Source organism: Peromyscus maniculatus, chromosome 19, assembly GCF_049852395.1.
Source record: "Peromyscus maniculatus bairdii isolate BWxNUB_F1_BW_parent chromosome 19, HU_Pman_BW_mat_3.1, whole genome shotgun sequence".
NCBI lineage: Eukaryota > Metazoa > Chordata > Mammalia > Rodentia > Cricetidae > Peromyscus > Peromyscus maniculatus.
In genome coordinates this window covers 6745028-6772752 of record NC_134870.1, presented here as the reverse complement: position 1 = coordinate 6772752, position 27725 = coordinate 6745028, and the positions used below count along the sequence as shown (strand labels likewise).

Genomic DNA, 27725 nt, shown 5'->3' with positions numbered 1-27725 from the left:
TAAATATCTAATGGTTATTAATTTTCTTTTTCCTCTTTTCTAAATATTAGGGAGAATTTCTAAAATTCTCCTTTTATTGCAATAGAAAGAGAAATGGAAAATGAAAAAATACGCAGATGTGAGGAAGAATAACAGTATGCTGACATAAATCGAGCTACAAACAAATAAACATCACATGCTTAATTAACGATACTAAACTGAGCTGGTCCTGTGTCCCACTTGCATTAAGGATGAATGCTAGAATTAACATCTGCTACGCGTTCCTGATTTTATATGTTAGTTGTGTGAGCCTACCAAGTATGAGGTTTTGTGACTTTTACATTACTTTTTAATTTATACATTAGTTTGCAAAACTCATTGTTTTCCATCATTTAGGAAGACTCCTCTTTGATAACATACTGAATGAGCAGCCGAGGGAATCCCTTTCTAAAGAAGGTTAGGAGGGTCACCATGGTCCGTGTCTCTATCGGCTGCAATGATATTAGATTTGGTGAAGTGAACTATATATCTCAGGCACTCCCTGTGCTGGGCGAGGGAATATTTCACTGCATGGGAGGGGAGGGTGTAGAATTACTCTGTGCTCTCCAGTGCTATATTTTATCTTAGGACACACCATTGACAGCCTCTCTCAATTTCATCATTTTTTTTTTTTGGAGGGGCAGGGCTGGCTTGCTCTCTCTTTTTTACACACACACACACACACACACACACACACACACACACACACACACACACACACACAAACACATACCACAACTGTACCCCTGAAAAATATTACAAAGCTGTTATGGTCTGTTTTCTTTTACTTACTCCCAGAAAATCAAATCCCTCCCTTTGCTCTGTCTCTTTCTCTGTCTCTGTCTTTCTCTCCATCTGTGTATCTTCCTCCTGAAATCATACCTTTTCTAAATTTATTAATACATTATTTGAAGTAATCAGTTATCATCACTTAAAAGGGAGCATAGTTTACTAATTTTTTGTAACCAAGGCACCAACACATAATAATGATACTAGGTGTGACATGCTCGATCAATTAACTGACAAAATATTTGGCAGAAAAAAAATGGCCTGTCATTAATTCTCCCTTGATGTGATAGTATAGAAACTTACGGGATCGGAGGGCTCTCATCAATGTGGAATATTTCAAATTAATTTTATTTTGACTTAAAGTCTTGAAGTCATTTATCAATTTATTTGATTAGCTATATAAAAATAATCTCAACATATATTTGAAAGAAAGTTTTGTATCCAATATTAGTTTGTATTAGTTGCATTTTTATAAACTGCTCACATTTTTTCCTATTCCAGACCATTAAGAACATAATGGTTCAACTTTAATATATTTCAACCAATTAACATTTAGAATGCAATTTCTTTATACAGCAGCACAGTGCAGCCCAAGATTTTGCCTATTTATAACTTAAGTTTTGTTACATTGACAACATTACCTTTCATAAATTTTTTACTTCATTTTTAAGAGGAAACTCAAACATGCTTAGTTTAAGAAAATAGACACATAACTTTCCAAGTGACTTTGATTTTCCTAAAATAACTGCAAGCAGTTTTTATTCAATCAACCAATCAATACATATTTATTGAGCTGCTCTGTTTGCTGAGACTGTTGGGTACTGACTATTCTAACTTGCTGTGAATGACTCCCTCATTTAGGGAGCTAACACACAAAGGCAAGGGCAGTGCATCTTGTTTCGCTGCTGTTTACTAATAATTATCTTACAGTTTTCTCTTTGACCGATGTGATTATTCATAATTTAAAGTGCTCAGTTGCTTAAAGATGAGGGTTCTTCCTCATATGCTATGACTCCTATTTCTTTGCATAATTGATTTTTCTCATGGCCTGCTCCCTTTCTTCAATATTCTTCTGATGCTTAATTTATGCTTTAGTATTCATATTTATATATACACAAGCCATACATCATACATGCAGTCCTCCTTATCTTAATCTTTAAGAGAAGAATGTAATTTTAAAACAAGCTAAAGCAGACATACTTTTTATTTATTTCCATAGTGCATAATAATTTCTATCTTCCAAAAATTATAAAATTGTTATACTATACTTGTTATTGTGGGAATAAGTCATTGTATTTCTAAATAACTCTCTTACAGTGCAATGCCTTACCCTTTGTCCTTTTTATTTTTGAGCTTAAAATGCATTCTTAAGTTGCAGAGAGCAAGTTTGCCTAGTACTTTGTATGATACCCCTTTCTGCATACCACAGATAACTTCTGATCATTTGACTTATGTTCCTCAGCAATAGGCATAGTTTTTTGAGTTTCTTCTACTGAAGAAAAGTCCCCATTCAAGTTTTACTTTCTGATTAAAATTCACATTGGATGTCACTATGTGAATAGATATGCTATTGAAGGAGATGATAGTCCGAGAGGGTTTGCCAAGGTACGTGACCTTCAGCAGACATTACAGGAGTTTCAAAGTTCAAAGGTCATTCAGCATCAAGAAGTTCACCGACTTCACACCTGCAGATGCAGTGCAGAGCTACACGGTGGTTTGACTAATTTCGTGTGGAGATACAGTTCTCGAGAGTACAGAGATGGCTCCGTGGGGAGGAGTGTTTGCTTTGTGAGCCCGAGGACTTGAGTTCAAACTCCAAGAACCCATGTAAAAAGCTGGGTGTGAACACATTTACCTGTGACCCAGGGTTGTGGAAGGGCAGAAACAGTAAGATCACTGAAGCTTGTTGGCTCTGAGATCCACAGAGACCCTGCTACAAAGGGACAAGATGGAGGAAGACAGAGCGAGATGCCTGCAATCTTCTTCTGGCTTCTGCAAGTGTGCACACTGCCACATACACCAACACACATGTGCACACACACTTATGCATACTGCATTAGTATATAGACATGCATACACAATCCCCAAAACGGAATGAATAAAGAAACAAATGCCCAGGTCTTCACTCTCTCCATTTCATATTATCAAGGAAAAATATGTCCTAGAAAGATTTTTAAATCTCCCTTTCTTTTCAATTTGTGTATCTTTATTTTTCTCTAGAAACATCTGGAAAAGGCCACATCTTCTGTTGCAAGACTTCTGCTGCTCTTGTTCTGCCTCAGTAGAACAGTCAGGTTCTCTTGATCGTGAATGAGCAGAAAGCTTTTTATCATCTTTTGTCTTGTTTTCTTTCTGACCCGAAGAATAAGAGCAAGATAAGATAAAGGAAATGGCTGCGGCTAGCCAACTATGGTCTGTTGACTCCTGTAAAAATAACTGTTTCCAGGTCAATATATCTCTGCCTTCCCTCCATAAAACAGTAGGAGCTGTAAATAACACAGTGCAGAGGTACGTGTGGTGCCCACATGACCAAGTATAGTGTTCGAAATGCATTCCGCTGACTTCTAACTTTGGTTATTTATTAAGCCAACTCATCATTAACACTTACATGGCCTGAAGACACAAACCACAAGTAACAAGAACCATCCCATAATGGTGCTATACTCATAGCTTAATCGCGAACGTTTATGTGTGTGTGTGTGTGTGTGTGTGTGTGTGTGTGTGTGTGTGTGTGTTGTAAGCCTTCCTGTGAGACTGTGTGTGTGTGCTTTTGGAGACCAGACATCCACATCAAGATGTCTTCCTCAGTTGCTCTAAGATGGGGCCTCTCACTGAAACAGGAACACACTAATTGGCTGGCCCAGTGAGCTTCAGAGATCTGGTCTCCACTTCCTTCTACTCACTTCCACAGTGTTTCTAGGACTTGCTTTCTGTGCTGGGATTATAGGTGTGCACCACCACACCTAAGTGTAATTGAAACTTCACTTTAGGTGTGACTGAATTTCTTATGTATCTGCATTGTGTACATTTCCCACATTTCATTGGACACTGATGTTTGGCATTTGACTGAGATAACCTGGATATTAACAGAACTCAGCTTTCAACTCAACTCATCCATTCAAAACATTTCTCAGGATTTTGGACACAGTTCCATGAAGGGAAGAGAGTTCATAGTTGTTCTAAGTATTTGTTGTTCTGGGTGTCAGGTAAATGAATAAAATAGATTATGAAAACTAGAAAATGTCAGAGTTCAAACGCTTCATCTACTGCAAGCAAGTTTACTCAGAAGCTGATCCCTGGATGGTGACAACTTCAAGGGTCCATGGACACAGTGGGACACACAGGTTCCAGTCAGTTTATTCAGGAACAATCACTGATTGCCCACAAGAAATGCCAATGAAGTATATAGCTCTGAGAGCACTAACTGGGCCCTGAAAAGAGTCACTCTGCTGGGAAGGGCTTCCCTGAGTGCTGGCAGGAAGCTAAGACACAAAGACACACAGTGCAGACATCTCTTTGGTCACGTTACCCACTTGGCCATCAGATTATCTGACTCTTTGTTGTTGAATGGCAGGAGCTCTTTATGTATTAGGAATACTAATCCTATCAGAAGTCTAAAGCAACCAAATCCGAAAGAGCAGAAAGTACAAGGGTCCCTGATAGGGACAGGAGGGAGAGAAGCGGGGATGTCGTCTGATGGATGGAGAGTTTCTGTTTTGTAACGTGATGAAGCTCTAGATGTCCGTTTTACAACGTAAATGTGTGTAACACCATGGAGCAGCTCGCTGAAAGCACATAAGTGGCAAATGCCATGGTATGTGTTTCGCTGTAGTTTTCTAAATGAGTAAACGTAAGAGTATTGCGAGAGCAAATTAAACTAGGAATAAAAAAGGAACTGTAGTCCCAAGGCCAGTGCTGTAACACTGCCAAGTGCACCAAAGTTCACCACCATTAGCAACAATCTCCAGACAGAGCAGAGGCAAACCGTGTGAACAACATTATAATTCAGTGTGCAGGACAGTGTCACTATTTAATGCTTGAAAAGAAAGTTGTTGTTGTTTTTTTTTCTTTTTCCTTTTTTCCCCCCTGTTAATTTATAGAAACTTCGAATGCAAACTAAGCAATCACGGGTTCACTTGCTTTTATTTTGCTCTAGTTTGGTCAACATAATTGCTAGCATAATATTTGGAGCTATTTTTTAAACCTCAATATACTTTACTCTTAATGATTAGAAAAAAAAGAAATTACCGTAGTCTTGTTCCTTCCAAAGCGCTTCACAAGCTGCCACTCCAGTTTGTCCGAGTTTGACAGGCATGGCCCGAGAGAGAGCGACTGGGTCTCAGATATTCCCAATGACAACTTCACACAAACTCGCTGCCGAAGTCCCTCAAAGCACACCCTGTACTTCATAGCACTTAGCGCTGCTCATGAACACAGAGGCAGGCAAACACACCTCTGCTCAAACCCGAGACATCCTGAAGACTTGGCAGCCAGTGTTTTGAGATAACCTATTGACTTGTCCTTCAGGACTGTGGGTCGGAAAGCCCTAAGGACAGAAGGAACCAACCTGGAGAAGAGCAAAGAAAGGTGCATTCGGAAAGGACAAGGCAAGGAGGGCTTCTGTCGCTGGGGAGCCTGAAGTCACTTAAGCCACGGGACGCATCTGGGGTCGCGACAGGGGGACTCAGGCTGAGCGGGAGCCTGCAGGGATAGAGAGGAGGGAGATAAAAGGCGGGAGGCGGAGCTGCGGGGCGGCGGGGGCGCGGCTGGCGGCGGCGGGAGCGGGCGGGCAGGCGGGCTCGTAGGCGGCGCCGCAGCCCCAGCCCGCCCGGCTCAGCGATCTGCGGGGCCCCGCGCTTCTCTGCTCCCCTGGTGCTCCGTTCCCGCACCCAGCGTCGAGACGTCCCGGAGTTTGCCCAGGAGCGCGGGCAAGTTTCTTCCTCAGCCCGCTCTGCCCGAGAGATACCTGGAAAACACCAGGGACGGATGCCGAGGTAACCGCACTGGGGCTAGGGGATGCGCGGTACCCGGGGTCGGGGCACCTCTGGGGACCGCGGTGGGCGCGGCTCTGGGTGGACGAGACCTACATGGTAGCTTTGTGGCTTTATCACCCCTGGGGCTGAGGGTGGCATCTTGGGGCATTGCAGACCACTTCAATCCACTTTGTTGGACGTGCAAGGGGCGGGGAGAGGAAGAGCGGTGCAAGCACTCAGGGGTAACTTAGTAGCTACCTGGAGCTGGACTCCTACCCACCCCACCCCCGGGCCGGGCCCCAGAGGGGCACCGTGAACTCCAGGGTTCTGTTGACACACCCGCGTGGGGACAGGTAGGGCTTGGAAACAGGACACCCGAGGAGAGAGTGTTGAGTTTCCTAGCGCCGGTCTGTCCAGTCTCTGGCTTGTTTGGTTGGAAGATGAGCGTCCCTGCCCCGGTGACTCCTTTGCCCTGGCCCCAAACTCTGAGCGACGCTGCAGAGACTGCGGGCCAGGTGGGAGGGAAGTTTCCAAGCCGGGGCTGGATGGTGGCTGAGCAGAGGGGTGGAGAGGGCAAAGTGAGCCTCAGGTGTGAAGCAGGTAAGGGAGGAGGATGCAGCGTTTCTATCACTGTGGTGGGGGGTCCCTTCGCGCCATTCCCCACCCCTCTTCTGCCTGGTTTGAACATCCTGCCCGCCAGCATGTTTCTGCAGAAAGACTAAGCGCTACTTATGTTTGATGCCTGACAGAGGTTGTTTCCGACTAAGTTCCCACGTGTGGAGTCTACAGCTGTGGCCCCTGGTCCTCAGATCCCAATCGGCCGCCCCCAATCCTCCCACAATTGTGCCTGAATCAGTCCCAAGGTTTTGAAAGGGGTGGATGGAAAGAGTGTGTTTCTGTGAAGGACCCTCCCACCCCGTAGTGCTAAGGGGTCCAACCCAAAACCCTGTGGGTGTTTAGTAGGAAATTTCCTTTTTCGAGGGTTTTTGTTCTTTGGTTTTTATTTTTGTTTGTTTTTCCTTTCTGGTGATTAAGATAGTTTGATTAATCAGTATCTATTTTTCTTCTTTAACCCCAAACATTACATTATTCTAGCTCTGTGCAATTTTATTTACTATGTGCAAGTATATTACTATTCCTGTTCCTGCTGGCTTAAAGAACACAGACTTCTTTTATACTCACACCAAGCACAGTGTGGCCATATTTAATGTTTATCTGTCTCCCTGATTCGATGGTCCTGCCACCTGCCACTTCCCTGGTGTAATCATAACACCATATGCCTGTCTACCAAACTGAGGAGAAGAAGAACATCACTGTTTTCCACGGGCAAAAATACCCAACTATCAGATTTTACTATTGCTTATTAGATGAAGCGCTTCAGACAAGATGAATCCATTTAAGAAGGGACAAATTTGTAATTCTACCCAAAGCTTTCAAACAAGATCCCTGGACACTTGGAGTTGGTTAGGAATTGAGGGGAAAATTAAACTATCATCAAATGGGAAACATTTTAATTGAATACATTCAATAAGAAACAGTACCTATCAAACACCTAGAAAAAAAAAAGAAGAATTTTTTTTTTTTTTTTTTTTTTTTTGGTTTTTTTTTTTTTTTTTTCGAGACAGGGTTTCTCTGCGTAGCTTTGCGCCTTTCCTGGAACTCACTTGGTAGCCCAGGCTGGCCTCGAACTCGCAGAGATCCGCCTGCCTCTGCCTCCCGAGTGCTGGGATTAAAGGCGTGCGCCACCACCGCCCGGCAAGAAGAATTTTTTTTATTATCTCATTTGCTTTTTATCATCTCCATGGGGATGGTAGCTTCCTTCAGAAATGAGTACCTTGCATATAGATTTGGTATTTACTGACTGAACATCATATTGTGTGATATAGGGGCTTGGTGACAGTCCAAAAATGCATATTTTAAATCATCCCCAACCATCTGTTCTCTCCCATTCCCATACAGTGCAATAGTATATTCTCAAGGGTGTTCAGGCACACTTACTCATGTCACACCTTTGCATGAGCATCCCCAAAGCTGACACTGTTGTCAAGTTTGACCCAAGTTGTCAGGCTGCTACTTTTCTCCAATAGGCCTTTGGTTCCAACCAAGGAAGAGCTCAAAAGTCTTGAGCCATGTGACAAGGCTAGCATATGCTCCAGGAGAGTCTAACGTTTGTACTTCCATCTTTTGTTACTAGAGAAGTTGGACATTCATCCAGCTATGGGATCCTCCTGGTGATATGAGTTCCTTCATGGTTCATCAATGGGCATCATTTGGTGCTCTGAAGACATAAGTGAAACATGCCTTGGTCTGTAAGAGTGATTGTGATTGCCTCCTGGGTGTACCATCTTCCTGGAGAAAAATTACAAAATGGAGAACTAATGTAACACTCCAGACATTTAACTAAATAGACATAAGGACCGAGGAATGGCTCATTGGGGGTACGGGAGCTTGCTGCCAAGCTTGATGACCTTAAGGTCGTTTACCAAGACCTATATGCAGGAGAGAACAGACTCCATCTAGCTATCCCCTGACCTTCCCCTTAGGCATACACAACACACACTCAAACCCCATGTCACTTACTTTTCTATTGCTGTGATAAAGCAACTTATAAAAGAAAGCATTAAATTGAGCTTATGGTTTTAGAGGGTTAGAGTCCGTGATGATGGAGCAAAAGGGCTGACAGTGAGAACAGCCAGCTCAAAGTTCACACTTCAATCCAGAAGCAGGAAGCAGAGAGCTTACTGGGAATGGGACCAATCTACTGAAACCTCAAAGCCAGCCCTGAGTGATACACCTTCTTTGACAAGTCCACACATCCTAAGCCCTCCCAAACAGTTTCCTCCACCTGGGACCAAGCATTAAACATATGAGCCTATGGGGTCATTCTTATTCCATCCACCACATTGCTAACACACACACACACACACACACACACACACACACACACACACAGCCATAGATAGATCTAAATAATGCACAGTATTTCCCCCACAAATATTAGCATGCATGAATGACATGGGGTAGTTTACAAAAGCTGACTTACGGATAGAGTAGTTTACATTTTTGTTTTTTATCTGAATGAATCACCATGCATGGAATTGTCACATGGACCAACAATCTCTGTTTTGTACATGTTATCATTTGAGAGAGATTGGAGGCTTTTGGATCCCTCCCCCATTCAATTCCCAATTTGGAGCAATTGTTCTATAACTCAAATATATTTTAGTTATATGTGTGTATATGTGTGTGCTCATGTGTGTGCAGGTGCACCTTATGTGTGAGAGTGTGTGTGCATGTATACACATGCAAGTGGAAGCTAGAGAACATTCTTGGAGCTTGTTGCTCCTGAGGTTCCATCTACTGTGTGTTTTGAGACTAGGTCTCTCATTGGCTCAGGGCTCTCTGTTAGGCTTAGCTGACCTGCCAGTGAGCCCCCGTATCTGTCTGTCTGCACCCTCCTAGTCCTGAGAGTACAAGGTTGCACCACTGTGGACTACTTTTTGCACAGAATCAAATTTTACTGTAAGTCATCTCATCAGCCCCATGTTTATTTATAAGACTTAAAAAACAAAAACTGTCGATTCAAAGCCGTATGGTGTGTGTGTCCATGTGTCTGTGGGTGTGTGTGTCCGTGTATGTGTCCGTGTCCGTGTCCATGTCCGTGTGTGTGTGTGTGTGTGTGTGTACATGCTCAAACTCTTCAGTAGTTGTCCTATCCCTCCAAACCTTTGGGATTATTTATCACTCAAAATTAATCCTCAGGATAGACAAAATGTTAGAAATTTTGCTTTAACTCAGATCTGGATACAATACTCCGAACTAGTTTCATGATTTTTAGGAACAAGGTAATGGTGATTTTGCTCAGATTGCAAATATTAAATATGTGAGGAATAATGAAAGCCCAGGACAGGGCTTCTTGTTCCCATAGACTACAAACTGTGCTTATTTTGAAGATTTTAAGGTTTTAGCTTAGAAGGAGCAGTGCACTGAAGAGAATAAACCCAAACTATGGATAATTCTGAACATAAAGCTGCCCTTAAAAATATGGTCTAATTTAAATCTTTGTTTCTTACATAAGAATGTGTTACCTCTTATTTTTTTTGGTGTACTAAAAATGAATTATTGAGGGGAAGCTGTTTTACCATGTATAGTAGGTACTCTGAATTATTCATTTTAATGAGAAGAATACAGGAAAAGATAATCTAAAATCATGGTTATTTAAAAAGTCATTTGTGTTTGTCTTTAGAATATGTTACGTGGTTGGCTTGAGATTCCCATTGTTACTGTGGGCAAGTTGCCTTTCTAATTTTGTTTTTGTTTAGGTTAATTTTCAAAATGAGCTTACATGCCTCAAACACCAAAACCAGTTTCTAAGGAGGTAGGGTAGGTGGGCACCTTGCCCAGTAACAAGCTGGGTGACAGAAATAACCAAATCTGGAACAAAAACTTTACAGTGAATTATGTATAATTCACAGCAAGATAATCAAGATTGTATTGTATGTCATGTAATGGATATGTTAAGTGTTGGATATATTCCTGGAAAGATGAGAGGGTTTGTGTGTGTGTGTGTGTGTTGTTTGTTTGTTTGTTTGTTTGTTTCAGTGTGTGTGTGTGTGTTATATGCATGTGTGCACATGTGTGTGGAGGTGAATACATAGAGGCCAGAGGTAACACTGGCGCCCTCCTCTATTGTTCCTACCTTATTTTCTGAGCTAATCATTGAACCTGGAGCTCACTGACTGGTTCTATCTGGTCAGTGAGCTCTGAGGAACTAACTGCCTGTCCTCACCTCCCAAAGCTGGGATTACAGGCAGAGACTTCTGCTCCCAGTTTTTCCTTGAGTGCTGGAACTCAGTGCTTGCACCTCAAGCACTTGGGCCATTGAGCCATCCCCTCGGCCCCCAGGGAAGAGTGGTTTAGTCAAAATGGGGAACTTGAGTCTCACTTCACAACTAACAGAGCCTGGGAATATGTTTTTAAAAACCATAATGAGTGTTTATGGAAGCTAAATAGAAACACATTAATTTATAGGCCTCACAAAGTTAAATTTTTCAGTGCTTTCCTAAAGCCCACACCTGAATATGGTGTTGAGTGACATCCCTAAGCCTTGTGGAGGAATTTGCAAAAGCAGCAGCAGCCAGAAGCCATCTGAATAAGGGATTTTGCCCGTTTGATCTCTGTACCTATGTTCCAAATCAAAACCACATTTCGTCAACGGGCCGCTTTCAAGTGTCCACTGTTACGTGGACCCAGTTAGATAAAATAGTTGAAGTTCAGCAAGACTGCCAATTTAACAGATTTCTATTGTGTTTTCAAAAGCTCTAGGGCAAAATTGGTTGTGGATGAAATAGTTTCTTGAACAAGAAACTGATTCACACACAGCAGTTGCAGTAAATGCTTTGTTTATAGTCAGTGTTTAGTTGCATATAGACTGTGTGGGGTTGCCAAAACTGTGGACTCAAAAGGACCAGGAAACTGCTGTGTCAAAGGTTAGAAATGCCAAAGCTACAGGATTGGAAAAGCAGATAAGATCATTTTTATTGCAAGAATTCACAGCCAAATTGTGGCTTTTATAAACGTGGAGAGAATGACAATAGAGGAGATGGAGCCTTCAGAATGGAGGCTATGTCCTCAGAATAAAGGTGATTACTGCTAAATGTGGAGGGATACATTTCGGGTTTTATAAGGCATGCCATTCTTAAAGACCAGACCAGAATGAGTATTTTAAAGAAAATACTGTGGTTAGAAACATAAAAATTGAAACCTACAGGATATATTTTATAATAAATTTATTATGGGAATTGATTTCTCCTGGTCAATGCTGATGTATTTGAATGCAAATTATACATTTTTCATAGAACTGAATAGATTTTAAAAATAATTTATTTTAATTGAATAGTTAAGGAAATGATGGTGGCCCAGAGGGATCATGGTGAGTTGAAGGCCACCCTGGTAGTGAGTAGCTGAGCAGAAATGAGACACCTTCTCTGACTCTTTCCAACCCAGTCACAGTAAATTGCAAAGTTATGGACAGGTGTTAATGCTCTCTGGCTGCGACAGTATCATTGGTCGGCAGTAGTTATGAAGTGAAACGGTGCAGAGGAGTTGATGAATGCACAGTTCTGATTGGCTGTCTTCTGTCAAACACCAGGCAGTCACAGCATCAGACATGGTCCTCAGCACTCAGTCTCCCTTCTTATAAAAACAAATATTTGTGTTACTTTATTAATATTCTAAAGTGTAATTTGCACTAATACAGTTAGGGAAAGTATCAGTAATGAAAGGGGACCCAAGGACAACAGTGATTTGTGATTTGTGTTTCTCTGTGCTGCTTAGAGATGACTTCAGTAGGACACAGAGTGGAGCCAGAGCTGTGTACATGCATGTGCGCTATTATAGATCCGCACATAATAAGCCTGAATTTAAGACAAGTAAGTACTAGATGCAATGAAGTGTAAGAAAGCCAGGAAGATGAGCCCAATGAGGTAGACTGAAATAAAGGTAGATTAACCATGAGCAGACTTACCTGCATGGAGCAGGAAGAAGGAAGTAATTATTATTGTCAAATAAGGAATATTTGCCAAGTCAAATACAGACAGTTGAGACCAAAAAAATCTGGATTGTTTTTACAAATGAGAGAACGAGCGCTCTTAACCCATTGCCTCCATAACTCTGAGAGCTCCACAGAGCATGCTCACTGCGTTGCTTAGTGATATGAACTCTACCTCAAGGGGCTCTGCCATTTACCTCGATGGTGTTTGTGACAAATAAAACTCTGCTGAAATGAAAACAATTGATTTAGCTCTATTGTTTCTTTTTATTTCTATTATGTTATACTCTTTGTGCTCAGAGTCAGGAGATAGAGTACACAAAATGGCTCTATACTTTAGCAACCTTCCTATTAATTATTAGGCTTTGGTTGAACTTCTTAGCAAATTCTTAGTTGTGGCGGGCACCATTCTATGATCTGATATTCAGAAGTGCAGTTCAGAGATACATGTGCAATTGTTTGAAATACCTAGAGAATTGTATTCTGTCAGCCCCCATGACCTCCTACTGAAAAGCAGAAGCCACTGCTCACCTTACTCAAATCTTGACTCCTCTGAGGGTACCCGCTCCTTCCTAAAATATTCCCAAGGGGTGACACTGGACCAGATGAGGGCCATAGAGCTAGAGAAGCAGGGTCTTTATGTAGGCTGAGATATTTTCCATGCTGCTCCTGTCTGTTTACACTTCCTTTAAGTGGGATCAACCCACTCACTCACTGGTGTCCTGACCTCAATGTATCAGAGCCATGGACATCATTGTCTTCTAACTCAGGCTTGTGTTCTGACTTTGCTTCCGTAATATATTTATAAAATTCCCCTCTGGTACTTACTTTTCTTAGGAATCTACTTATTTGAGTTTAACTTTGAGTGGTGACTACTAGTGTATAAATGGACTAATATTTTCATTTTCTCAAGCATTAACTTTGTTTGATTGCATATCTCTAGAGAGCATTTAGGGCTTTCATATATATATATATATATATATGTGTGTGTGTGTGTGTGTGTGTGTGTGTGTGTGTGTGTGTGTGAAATATATATTAAATACATATATTTAATATGAATAATACATATATATTTATACACACATTCTGTGTATATGTATTTATATTATATTTGTTTATATGTGTATATAATTTTAGAAAGTAGAAACAGGAAAGAAATGTTATTAAAGTTGAATTTTTTAATGTTCTTGAAATATGCTTATGCAAACAAGAAATTTCACTAGTCCAATATTAGAAGTCACACATAATATATAATACTTTGAAGAATGCTTATAGCAGAGGCCAAAATCTATTGCTAACTGAAATAAACTATTGAATTAGAATTTTGTTATACTGCTTGAAATAAATGTGTCCATGCTAGAATATAGGAGTTGGGAGATTATAGAACTTCATTGTCTGCTTTAGATATTTAATCTTTGCAATGTTTATACCCTAAAACCATGCCAACTTATCTTCTCTTTGCAAAATATAGTATTTAAGGGGTATTGAAGGTGTGTGTGTGTGTGTGTGTGTGTGTGTGTGTGTGTGTGTGTGCGCGCATGCACGCACGCCACAGACATGCATGTAATATACAGTTACATAAGATCACAGATACAAGCAAGGAATAAAATTCAAATGTTCTTATTTCTAATAGTCTTTCTCTATGACCATATATAAATCCACCTGTGAGAATGGGGAGTTAGTATGGAAGGTCATTTCAGTATTAGATGTAAGGAAGAAACTTTGACTAAACGACCACATTATAGGGTATTTGTTTCCATAGATTCTCCCACTTTGATGTGTCTTTCAGAACATTGTGTATCTTACTCTCTATAAAACAGAAGCACTTGCCGGGCGGTGGTGGCGCACGCCTTTAATCCCAGCACTCGGGAGGCAGAGGCAGGTGGATCTCTGTGAGTTCGAGGCCAGCCTGGGCTACCAAGTGAGTTCCAGGAAAGGCGCAAAGCTACACAGAGAAACCCTGTCTCGAAAAACCAAAAAAAAAAAAAAAAAAAAAAAAAAAAAAAAAAAAAAAAAAAAAAAAAAAAAAAAAAAAAAAAAAAAACAGAAGCACTTGGATGGAGGTCATAATGTGTCTCTGTGTGTATGGGGGTAACCAATTGCTCTAACAGAGCCCAAGACTCACTACACTGAAGGCCATGGGTCCCCCATCTGAGAGGCAGCTTCCACAAAAGAGATGCAGCCGTGGTACAGAACACAGTTTGCCCTATGGTTGTTTTGCTGTGTATAGTTCATTGGTACTGGAAGATTGATTCTGAGTCAATTGAATGGCTTAATTCAGCATCAGATTGACCCCTGACTCTGCTCTACTTTTGTTGCAGTTTCTAATGTGGGTATAGCAGTAGAGTGGGAGTTGAAGAAGGATGGAGTGGGATTGTGGGTGCTAAGTGGAAGAGGTCCTCTGTCATTCCAGGAAGACCCACAGAGGCAGGGAAGTTTATTGGGGTATCTGCCATTTCTCGTTCTTTTCTTGTGTGTGGGGGGTGGGTAGAATAAAGGCAAAGATTATGAAAGTCAGCCCTCCTTCCTCTCCTCTTCTCTTAATTTTGTGATTTAAGAGAATAACCTTTGTTAGAATGAACAGACACAAGGCAGCCCATCACTGCATTCACAAGACCCCCATTTCCTATAGAAATGCAGTGTTACTCTCGGCTCAACTCTACAGAATGTAAATAAGAAAAAGGAGAACACCTGCCCTGCGTGGTGAGGACATTTCAGAATCTTCTGCTGATATTAGTGAAAATGGGAAACCAAGAGAGAGAGAGAGGAGAGAGAGAGAGAGAGAGAGAGAGAGAGGGAGGGAGGGAGGGAGGGAGGGAGGGAGGGAGAGAGAGAGAGAGAGAGAGAGAGAGAGAGAGAGAGAGAGAGAGAGAGAGAGAGACTGTTCATCCAAGAATGTGATACTTAGTCTTCTAATAGTTTTATGACCAGGGAGCCCCTAAGTCCTCTCAGTCCAGAGTCGTTTCTGTCATTTTCTTCCTTCATTTTGACTCCAGAAAAAATTAAAGTAGGGTCAGCTTGTTTTAAGTAAACATCACCTGTGAAGTCTTACACAAAATAGTCTTAGTTCTTTACCTTAAAAGTTTAAGTTCAAAATGAAAATAAAGGTACTGAATTTTAGACACACATTTCTAAATACATTTGGTTTCCCCACAGGATTCTTTAATAGAAAGTCAAAATGTAGGCAATTTATTTATTTTTGCAAAGATCAATTTCTCCAATACTAAAAATAAGACAGGAGCTGGAGAGATGGTTCAGCAGTTAAAACCCCTTAGTACTTAGCCAGACATGGTGGCACATGCCTTTATTCCTGTAGCTGAATTTCTAAGCAGACTTATTAAATAAAAAACACAGAGCCAACTATAGGGGTGAAAGCCTTAGAGATCAGGGACATAATGAGAGCCATCAACTAACTTATCTCACCAGCTCTGCAGCTTCCCAAAATGCTACGACTTCTTGTCTACCCACGCCTTTATTGCCTTGCTGTTCTGGCCTCTCATTGGCTCTTAGCCCAGCTACCTCACATCCTTGTCACTGCCTGTCTGTACAGATCTCCAGGTCTCTATGGTTGGTACTGGGATTAAGGGCATGTGCTACCACTGCCTGGCTTTTGTGTTTACATAAAATGGCTTGCTATTTCCTCTGATCACCAGGCAAACTTTATTTATTTATTTACTTACTTACTTATTTATTTATTTTTGCTTTTTCAGGACAGGGTTTCTCTATGTAGCTGGCGCCTTCCTGGAACTCACTCTGTAGCACAGGCTGGCCTCAAACTCACAGAGATCTGCCTGCCTCTGCCTCCCGAGTGAAAGACCCCCGGCTGAGATCTTTCTCCGGGAGAGACCCCAAACCCAAGGAACACACCGAAACCACAGATCAGATGCAAAAGCAAGAGGGTTTATTTAGACCAGGTACCTGGGGCGAAGTCTCTTGGAGGACTTGCGCACCTTCTTAGGGCAAGGGGGACTTTTTATGGGATCCCAGGGGCAGAGGCGCGGTTACAGAAGCGAGAAGCATAGTTACAGGGTCCCTATTGGTTGTTTCAAAGAAGGCCAGGGTGAACTTGGGGTCGCATGTGTGTGGCTGATTTGGCCTTGTCCAGGCCAGCTGCTTATTCTTCAAGGCCAGGGGCCCGCCATAAAATATCAACTGTCTTACTCCCAAGGCTGCTGACCACAGTTATCTTTTTTAAGGCTGGCCATAGCTATCTCTGTCAAGGCCGGGTAGCTGGCTATGGCTGTGAACTCCTGTTTTTCTGATTCCTGCAGAATGGCGTTTCTTAGGCTAAGTTATGGGGGGGAGCATTTCATTGGCCCAAAGCCCCATGTCCTCATAATGGAGCGGGGGTCTTTCACCGAGTGCTGGGATTAAAGGCGTGTGCCACCATCGCCTGGCACAAACTTTATTTATCAACATACAAATAAAATATCATCACATATGCCCAGCACTTGAGAGGCAGAGTTAGGTGGAACTCTGTGAGTTTGAGGCCAGCCCTGTCTACAGAGCTAGTTCCAAGACAGCCAGGGCTATACAGAAAAACCCTATCTCAAAAAAGTCAAACAAGAAAAGAAAGAAAAACAGTTGGTACTCCTCAGAGGACCTGGATTCGATTCACAGCACCTATGGGACGGCAGGCACACATCTGGAATGAAGAAATACATGTAGGCAAAGCACTCCTATAATAAAATTTAAAAACAATAAAGCTGACTTATTAGTGACGCCTTTGGACTGAAAGTGTGCTACCTCTACCCTGTTACATTTTTTTCCTTGTGCCATTTTCAATTTTTCTCAGCTAGGAACATTTATCGTCAGGGATTACTGCTCTGTGACCAGCTCTGTAAGGCTGGAGGCAGCTGAACGAACTGCTGTGACTTTCCTTGCTCGTGTATCTGGAGCCCAAGATACATAATTATTAAATAATTAAGTAGCCATCTGTACTTACATAACACTTCATAACTTGATCCTATATATGTATCACTTGATGGAAACTCTGGCAGTTATCTTTTTTCAAAGGTTGAAGATTGGGAAATTACAGCAGCATTCAGAGAAAAAATGAGCTTGGACATCACTTAGCTCCCAAGTACCAAAGATCATGTTTAGAACCTCAGAAATTTGGCTCTTTGGGGTTTTTTCCACACACACAGATATCAAGTATTATTCAACAAGAATTTCATGAATTGTCAGTATATATTTAATATAGAGTACTCTGGAACCCATAAGCATAGCTCAGAAAGCCTCTATAAGTTTCCCAAATCAAACATGGGACATCTTCTCTTACACCCTCCACACAAACCTTCAGAACTCCAAATCTGGGCTCCAGCCTTGACAGTCTCCCCCAGCCACCATCAAGTTCATCTTTCTTGAGATTTGCTCCCACAGTACACCCCAAACATGCCTCTGTCACCACCAAAATTGAAGTTGTCACTCTTCTCATAGATTGCAGAAGATCGGCCAAGGTTTCAGACATGATCTGGAATTGCCACACCTCCAATCAGGGACAGACAAAGCTCTCCACATAGCAAAGATAGCTATCACTCCTCTGACTGCACACATCACTTACATAGAGCGCCACAACTTTGTTCATGGCAAAGATCAAAACTGATTCCTTAAAGTCCAGCGAGGTCAAACTCCTGTAGTCCCATCTCTTCCCAAATCGCCCTCTGCCCCAGCAGTCTGACTGGCTTCTACATGTTCCAGCTCATCAACCTCTTTTTCATGCCCACACAATCTGAGCACCATGCCCAGAGAGTGCCTGATTTATTATTAGTTAATGTTTTCAATATAGCAAGTCACATGCCAGCTCCTGGAGTGAGTCAAATCCCTCATCAGGTACATTTACACACAAACACATAAATACATACATTTGTATGCATAAATATTCAATAGTTATATATCCATATCCTTCAGTATCCCATTCACTAGAGTGACTTATTAGCCACTAAGGTATGGACTCATCTAATTTGATGCTTGTTGTATTCCTAGAAAAGTAATATAATAGAATACTTGCCTCAGAATTGGATAAAGCAAATACTTGCTGAATAAGTGCTGACTGGGCATTCATTTATTTATCCCTATAAGTGGCCATTCTTGTACATATACCACATGTCTTAGCCAGCTAGTGTTCTATTGCTATTAAGAGACACCTGACCATAGCGACTCTTATAAAGGAAAGCATTTAATTGGGGCTTGCTTACAGTTTCAGAGGTTTAATAATACTCAGGGTAGGTAGCAATGGTGGCCCACAGGCAGACATGGTAGCTAAGACTTCTACATCCAGATCTGAAAGCAGCAGGAAGAGACACTGGGCCTGGCTTGGTCTTTTGAAACCCCAAAGCCCACCCACCCCCAGTGACACACTTCCTCCAACAAGGCCACACCTACGCCCACAAGGCCACACTCCTAATCTTTCTCAGGTAGTGTCACTCCCTGATACATTCAAATATACGAGCTTATGGGGGCTATTCTTAATCAAACCACCACACTGCACACCAAAACTCATGTATATCACCTTCATAATCTACTAAAAAAAAAAAAGAAAGAAAGAAAATGCTTGTGATCTAAGAGGCCGCACTCGTTTCCTTTATAACCTCCCCAAGTAGCACACTCTTCTTCTCTCTCTCTTCACTCTCAGTGTTTCGGGAATCACTTGAGAAAGAAATTGCTCAAAACTGATGACAGGACATCAAAGGGACGTAAGAACCAGACATAATGGGCTCTCACTGGGTAAATCTGGGGTCTTCTGAGCATGAAAAGTTATAATGTGTATCAAGAATTAGAGTACATTACTTCAGAAAAAATCCAGGAGCCCGTAGTGTGAGCATGGGCAGATTGGGGAAAGGTAGAGTGATCAATCTCCATCTTACTGAGTCATACAGCAGGTCATTGCACAATAGAATTAAAGAAACCACTTTTGTAAGCACTATTGCAGCAAAATTAACAAGTGTCCCATTGTTGGGTGAACGGTTTCCTGGAACAGAATGTCCTCACTATCCCAGACAGCCCCTCAGCTGCCCTCTTGATCACAAAGGAGAAAGTTCCTCAGACAGCTATCAACTTAACCATGTGGTCAAACCTGTTATCTCCAGTGGTAGAACAAACTCTTCTTCAGAATACTGTCAAAACACAAAGGCCAACAGGATCCAATTATCACAAATACTCAGACAAACTCAAATTCATAGGTGTATACCAGTACAACCCAGTACTTAAAAAATGTGAATGCCACTTTTAAAAAATAAGAAGCCTGGAGGAGAATACAGAATTAAAAGGGACCTGGTGGTTAACTGTATGCCATCCTTCTTGATTAGACTCTGGATTTAGAGAAAAGTTGTAATGAAGAATAGAGAGATAATTGAGGGGTGTGGACTTCAGCTATGGGACCTATAACAGTATTGCACCTCTATGAAATTTGTTGAGTGACATTAGGAAGAATTTATAGGAGAATATGTCTTTTGGAGGCATTCAAAATACTGGATGTATTTGGAGATGAAATTGTTTGGTCTCTTCCACTTGCTTTAAAGTGACAAGCCATTGTTTTTAAAATGTGGGGAAAAGAAATAACCTAATATGGCAAACTGGAAACAATTATTGAGTGTAGGTACAACTTGCATAGTATTTCTCGTATTATGGCTAAGTTTATGCTTTAGGTATCTGTCAAAATACAAACTGGGAGAAATACTCTACAGTTCTCAGCCAACTCTACAAGTAAGATTATTTTCCCATAGTGCAGTGAGCTATGTGTACAGAAGTGCTTTAGGCAATTAGTAACATTTCTGAAAGTATCGGATGTCTTCATTCAACATTCTATAATAATTTATAACTGATATGTAAATATTAAGAGATAGCAGGCCTTTTGCTAGTTGGAGGTTAGTAAGAAACTGTCTCCAAAAGAAAATTTTAAAAGAATAACAGGAAAGAGTGTCCGTTAAAATAATACATTTTAGGCAATGTTTTAGTCGAAGTAGGAGACCATGCAAGGTGACAATATCAAAAGGTATTATATAAAGTAATATTTCCCATATTCCAGCTATACTTGCAAACATTTTAGCATGAGAAATACTGAATGGAAATGAGGTTTCGGTGGGAAAATGGTTTTGTTGTTGTTCTTCTTACATATCCTTCCTAAACATAGGTGCTTATCTGTCGAACAAAGTATTGGATCAGTGATGACTCTAATATGTGCAACATAAGAGAATGCAGCATGGAGACCATTCACATTTGGCCAGGACTCTATGGGACATAAGATCCAGTGAGATTCTCCGGGCACGTTGCTAAAAGAGCTGGCGTGGCTGTTAGTGATTAGGTGTCTGAAAAGATACGTAACACCAATAACATCAGTTCCTCAAGGCACTCAAGTCAGAGAGATGGCTCAGTGGCTAAAGGTGCCTGCTGCTTGGCCAGACGACCAGGACCCAGAAAGAGGAAAAGTCGAACTTACTCCCAAAAGATGTCCTCTGACCTCTGCATGCAGGCTGTGACACATGCTCCATTATACATACACATGCACACCACACGCAAAATAAACCAAATATAATAATTACAAAAAACTTTCCATTTACTGAACAAAAACTTGAGGACCAGTTAAACATCCAACTAAGATACATACATACATATATATATATATATATATATATATATATATATATATATATATTTGAAATTAATTTACTTCTTGAGAAAAAAATGCCAATTTTAAAATAATTGTGTAAATGCTTCCTCCTACTGTTAAAGTTGATATTCCTGTTCTGGACTCTCTAAGAATACTGCCTAGTGCTAATGTAACATTTAGGACTCCTTCACATGGGATCTTCATATAACCAGAGCAAATGGAATGGCCCTCTATGAATGAAAGCATCCATCATCCATCATATGTCATGGTACACAACTTACATCTTAGTATGCATCATAATAAATGAATTATAAGGCTATTGGTAGCTGTTTTATGCTATGTTTCATAACATAGTTCATAAATTATTATAATAGTAACAAAGAGAAAATGTTTCTGAAAGATATGTGAGAACTGTTCCCTTGATATGCACGACCCATATTGGTTTAAGTTTCACCATAAAGATCTTCATACTAAAAATGTATAGCTGATTTTCAGGCTTTATGAACTCAAATATCAGTGATCAGTCTAAAGCTGATATTATTCTGAGAAGGGCAAAAGAGCAACAATTGTTATAAGGCAGGAGCCTGTTTTCATGGAGTCTTGATCATCAAACAAAGGTAATGGTTGCTTTGTTCTCATGCCCCTATTCTCCTCCCTCTGCTCATATTTATATCTGTAGTAAAACAAATGATACCCATAGTGCTACTGAGAGAATTATAAGACTTAAGAGAACTGGATGAAATTGAATTTAGTGGTCTTATTAAACTGTTAATATTTTATTTCATTTTTTCTGAAGTTCCAAAACCATGAATAAGTTAAAAGTTGTTTGAATTTATAGCTATAGGAAGGCAGACTTCCATATAGAATTTGCTATTAAAAGAAAACAGCTCTGCAAACAATTTGTGTAGGTAATTATTAGCTAGAAGCTATTTGTACTCTAAGTTATTGCATATACACATATGATAATAAGACTTTGCACAAATGGAAACTTTTGATAATAAATCCATGTAAATGATCATGCCTGGGGAAATAATTCTAGATGTTATAAGTGTATTTGAATTGCCTGCAAACAGAATGCAGACTTCTAGACCAAGTATGTGGCTATTTTTCCTTCATGATATTTAATAGGTCATTGTACCTAAAGTCTCAGAAAGGTTGAATAAAACAAGCAGTGGGAAATGTACTTTGCTGTTTGTACACATATTAAAGTATGCAGCCACAGGAGAATTTGCAAAGCAGCACTGTGAATCTGTCCAACAGTAAACTAGACTACACACAAAACCTCAGTTATCAGAAGTAAAAATAAATCCCTGAGCTTGACCTTGGCATAACTTTCATCATTACGTACGGAAATTACCAAACAACTGGATTTTGCCTTTGTGGTGTGTTCACTGCTCAGAAAAAGCCTCCACAATGAAATGAGCACAGAGCAGCTACACTCCATAAGCCCCGAAACCTCATGAAGTTCATGGGACTGTTCGCTGCTCCCACCTCAGGTCAGCTGCATTATATCTTAAACAAATAAAATCAAGATATAGGGCCCACCCACTCCCTTTCCTCATTTTAGATTTTGGTTATATTTGTGTTATTATGTCAATCTCATATTTTCCTGCTTTAAGAAAACCAGAACTCAGGTGTCGGTTCTGCACCTAGCTCGATCCCACGGTCAGGGGGTTTATTCTGGGATGACATACCACACATTCGACTTTCTCAATGTTTGTGTGCTTATCCTTCTCTTCTCTCTCTGCCCCTCACAGTGCCTGGCCCCATGTCTCTGATTGGCCTGCCATTTCCACTCTTAAGCCCATGACAGTAAGCAATAGGGGTGGGACACCGCCCTGCCTGCAGCTCCAGTACCTGTCTTGTTTAACGCACCCTCCCCTAGCTTGTCACTGGCTTGCTCTTGTTGAGACATTCAGAAATCTGTAACTGTGTTGTGAGTTACAGGTCATCCCTTCTGGTTATTTCCCCCTACAGCACCCTTAACAGGGATACCAACCTAATAGCCAATAAAAATGGTTGATACAGATGTTGTGTTTCTTAACCACACAGCCCCAGTTACACTGAGTTCCAACAGGAAAATACAGACTTTCCTACAGTCCACTTATGTCTAAGCTCTCATTGATCCAATCTCACTGGATAGACCTTTAGAACTACCATATGAATTTTACAGAACGTCATGTCCCAAAGCAGACATTGGTCTTAGAAGTACCCACCCAGGTGGCCCTTCCACCGCATTAATAAACTTTCTCTTTGTGGCCTACTCTAAAGGTGAATTCTTTCACAGCCCACCAATTCCTTGCTCTGCCACATTGATAGCCCCCAGGAGAGCACCCAGGGAGTAGATATCTCAATTCTCCTTTCTTGTTTGTGTTAAAAATAATTCATGTTCAACTAAAGGCTCAATAATGCATTTGTCAATTGTTGTCCTTATCTTGTTTTTATCCAGATTTTAGGGAATATGACAGGCATTTTTTATGATCACTGGTTTATGTTGTGATGCTTTTCTTGGTTAATTGAAAATTTTAGTAATTTTCTCACTCTTTCACATTTTACAGTTTTATCATGTGTCTCAGAGGAATACAAAATCTTTGCCTCACCATAAACTCATGTCTCAGAGCTCTAGTCACTATTTTTGGCATCAAATATTTTACTTAATACACAAATAAAATGATATAAAGGCAACTTAAAGAATAATAACAGGAAATGAGTACACAGGTACCCATTGTCAAGCTAAAGTGTCCTGTTTTTGTCAGGAGATGCTAATGCCTGTATCAAGTTGGTACCTTAGGTGACTGATATAAATACAGCAAACTTCCCCCTCCCTGGATTTAGAAATGTCCTACTTTAACACTTTCTTAAGATTCTAAGTCTTCATCATTGACTCCAGTATTCTTTCTAGGTGTTCAGGAAAAATAGCATACGGCCAGTTTTATTCCAAGCAGGCTCTCTGATCTCTGGTCTTCTCAGCGTGAAAGGCAGATCCTCCCAGCCTGCCCAGAGAAGTCATCCTCTCCTCACAGACGCCCTAGTTTCCTTTCTGCAGCGGTGATGAAACACCCTCACAGTTCCAGGTCACAGTCCTTCACTGTGGGGAAGTCAAGGAGGCAGGCATGTCACAGCTGCCACATCACATGCGTGGTCAAGAGCAGAGAGAAGTGAGTGCATACATGCTTACTACTCAGCTTCCCTTCTCAACTCACACAGCCCAGGGCCGAGACTCAGGGAATGGTTCTGCCCACAGTGGGCAAGGACCTTTTGCCTTAACTCAACCACAAAAAAAATTCCTCATAGGCATGCTCATGGGCCAACTTGATCTAGACAGTCCTCACTAAGACTCCCTTGTCTGGCAATTCTAAGTTTGGTTAAGTGTACAAGTAATACTAACCATCATACCGTCCACAACTCTTTCTGCCCTCTCCCCATTCCTACATCCTGTCTGTTCTGACACTCTTAGCCCCTTTGCATTTTGAGGATGTCATGAAGATTATAGGAAGGCAATTCTTCTGAAAACTTGTCTGAAAGCAATTGTTTTGCATATACTCTTGATGGAGAGTGTGATAAGACGTGCTAACATTTAACATATCATGATGCACACTTTTCCTTGAGAATTTCAAATGCATCTGTGTTTCACCAACTCTGTCCAGGTTCGGACACTGCTGTTGTTATCGGATCTCACAGCTGACATTCTGATCCTTCTCTGAACGTGAGATTTCCCTTTTCCCAGGGTTCTGAATTAGCAAGCTCATGCCCCCTTGGTATATTCATTTGTCATCAATTGTGTTCAGTTTGAGAATGGCCTCGGTAAACCGGGAGACTCATGACCCTCACTTCTCTACGGGTTCATTGTGGGATATAACTAACAATCCCTCCTTTCCCCTTCTCAGCCCTCACCATCTGGGAGTCCTGTTCTTAGACACTGACCTTGTGAGCTCGGTCCCATTTCTTTGTTCTCTTCATTTGACATTTACATCTGTTTGTCCATTTACATTTGTTTGTCCCTTTACTCTATTTACCAAGAAATCCCTTTATCTCCTAACCTTTCTGATGACTTTTCTTTTCCATTTGGTTTCATTTTTCATTTATAAGAGCTTTTTATTGGTATCTGATTTCTTTCTGTTAAATACAGGGTCCTGAGAAGCCCAGTGCACAGTTTCTGTGTTTTATTGCAGGCAACATCTTGCATCTCCTCATTATCTCTCGAAGCATGTGGCTTACGTTTTACAGCCTTTTAAGTTAGTTATCACTCCTCCGCCAGCAATCCACGTTCTAAAATGTGTGATTATCTCTCTTAGAAGCATCTCTCCCTCCCTTATCTATGACTCTGTAACTCTTTTCCCCCCTAATTTCTTGATTTTTGTTTTAGAGGTATTTGAGGAGGGAAGAGAAACAAAAGAAAGTGGTCGGCCCGTCCTCATTTGACTACCGACTCTCTTCACTGGCTACTTAACTCAATTAACTAAATTAATGCGTGGATGACATTGAAAACTTCGCGTTCATGAACTTTAAAGCATGCTTTGTATTCCTCGGGACTTTGCTCCCTTCATGTGGTTTTGGACATTTCTGCTTCTCCCTGGAATGTTGGTTTTCATCCTTCTGTACTACTTTCTTTCTGTTTGCCATCATCATTGAAAGCTTCTTCGTATATCCCACTAACCACCTTAGAAAATGTCTTTGACATTTTAACATGATCACTATTTTGTGCTGTGCTATTAGAATATCCCAAACGTTTTTTACTCTATGATTTTTGCCAGTGTGTAAGGCTTTTGTAATTTCATTTATCCATTTTAAAGTCAAGATTCCTGGAATATCTCTGCTGATGTATTTTATGTTGCTTCCGTATGAAATGGGTAAGATAAGTACATGTGGTTTAACACACAAAGCAAGAGGAAAAACAATGGGTGCACATTGAACTTAATATCTGCATGGGATTGTTCCACTCTTGAGTGCGTGGCTCACACATTTTACCATGTGTAAGAGAGAAATCATATTCATATTAGAATAAACATACTTGAGTTTCATAGCATTTTATGTTAGTCATAGTGTTTTACTATTGTGTAGAAAGCAGTATTACCATTTTTATAAGAGACATTATATAATCACAGTCAATGCAATATCTAAATAATCTGTAAAGAAGAATAAAGAATCTCCCAAAGATATACTGTGTATCTAAACATTAACAAAAGTAAGTACCTACCATATATGGTATAAGTAAGCCAACTTCTCTATAAAATACCTCTTCTAGAACTTTGTTGTTTCTGAAATCAGCAGATGAGGAAATTTAAAAAAGTAATATTGTGTACAGATAAGACCACATAAAACATGTTTTATTTAGATGACAATCAATAACAACTGAAATTAAGCTTTATTGAGTCACTGTTCAAAAATTTATTTGAAAACATATACAGAGAACTTTTTGAATTTCAAGAAATACAAGACATTTGGTGCCAAATATTTATTCCAGTAATTTGTCTCATTGAAATCATATTCAATATTTGACATTAAGTAAGTGTGGATGGTGTTATTTTGCTGTCAAATTGCCATTCCAGCCCCAGCTTGACCCATTCCATGGCAGGCTGTGACTCACGCTCTTACCTGAATGGGTCTTTTCACAGCAGAAGGCGGCAGACAGACAGGGATAGCTTCCTAAGAACCAGATGCTGCTACCTTCTGAATGCCACTGGGTTCTGCTTCCTTTGATTTTGGAAAGTTTAATCCTATGATCTTTACACCTTTCCTGTGGGGCTGGAGAAAGGGCTCTACAGTTAGGAATACCTGCTGCTCTTCCAGAGGACTCAAGCTCAGTCCCCTTACTGAAATACTTTCTGTACTAACCAAGGCACATTTTCTGATCTTATATTTTTGATGTTGATTTCTCTTCTAGGTCTAGCCATAGTTAATCATTATTTCTGCTCTGTTTAATCCCATCTTCACAGTTTTAGGTATACTAAATGCCTATTTATTTAATAAATACCGTATGGTAACGAATGATGTCTTGCCTTAGTTTCTTAACCACAATTCTTTTTTTTTATACCTAAATCAAACATTTGTTCTAAGTGAAAAATGCTAGAAACATTCTTTGTAATGTTTCTAAAATCAGGCACAGGATAGGATTCCTCCAACATTATTTCTGTCCACATTTTGATGGTCAGCACTCATAAAACTACTGAAAGGAAACCTAAGCCTTAGAAACTGGAAGAGAAAACAATATCTAGTTAAATGTATGATTAAGAATGATTTAAAAGACAACTCAAAAAGAATATCTACACAAAATAGTATATTGGGCCGGAGACATGGCTCAGCAGTTAAAAAAACAACAAAACATATTGATCTTGCAGAGGACCCAAGTTCAGCTCCCAGCACCCGTATCAGACAGCTCATAACCTCCTGCAACTCAGGAGCTACAGTGGGGGATCCAATGCCTAGCCTCTGCTGACACCTACATGTACTTGCATACATGCATATATGCACACACACATAATTAAATAATAGTAAATCTTTTTTAAAAATCACATTTCTTTGTGTTTCAACCCTCACAGTTCTTTAGGATTCCCATTAGGTTTTCATTTCCCTGTTATCCAAGCTGAAGGAAACCCTTGTGCTCTAACCTGTAACCTCTTCTACTCTCCCATTCCCTCTACAAATGCACTCAAGTTCAGCCGTCGTTTTTCAAGGTGCTCATTCTTATAGCCCGGTTTGTACATTTGATCGTACTTGGATTATTGTATCTTATTCTGAGCCCTGCATTTAAAGGAAGGCATTAGCAAACTCAAATGTGTCTGGAGGG

The 27725-nt window shown here is 40.6% G+C and overlaps 1 protein-coding gene across 1 annotated transcript in view; it reads left to right on the top strand.

The window, feature by feature from the left end:
- Nucleotides 1–5632: 5632 nt before the first annotated feature.
- Nucleotides 5633–27725, top strand: part of Chst9 (carbohydrate sulfotransferase 9) — a 262610-nt gene continuing 240517 nt past the window's right edge. The window contains exon 1 of the mRNA XM_016001595.3: nt 5633–5801. The gene's annotated coding sequence lies outside the window, so the exon portion shown is untranslated. The remainder of the gene's footprint in view (nt 5802–27725) is intronic.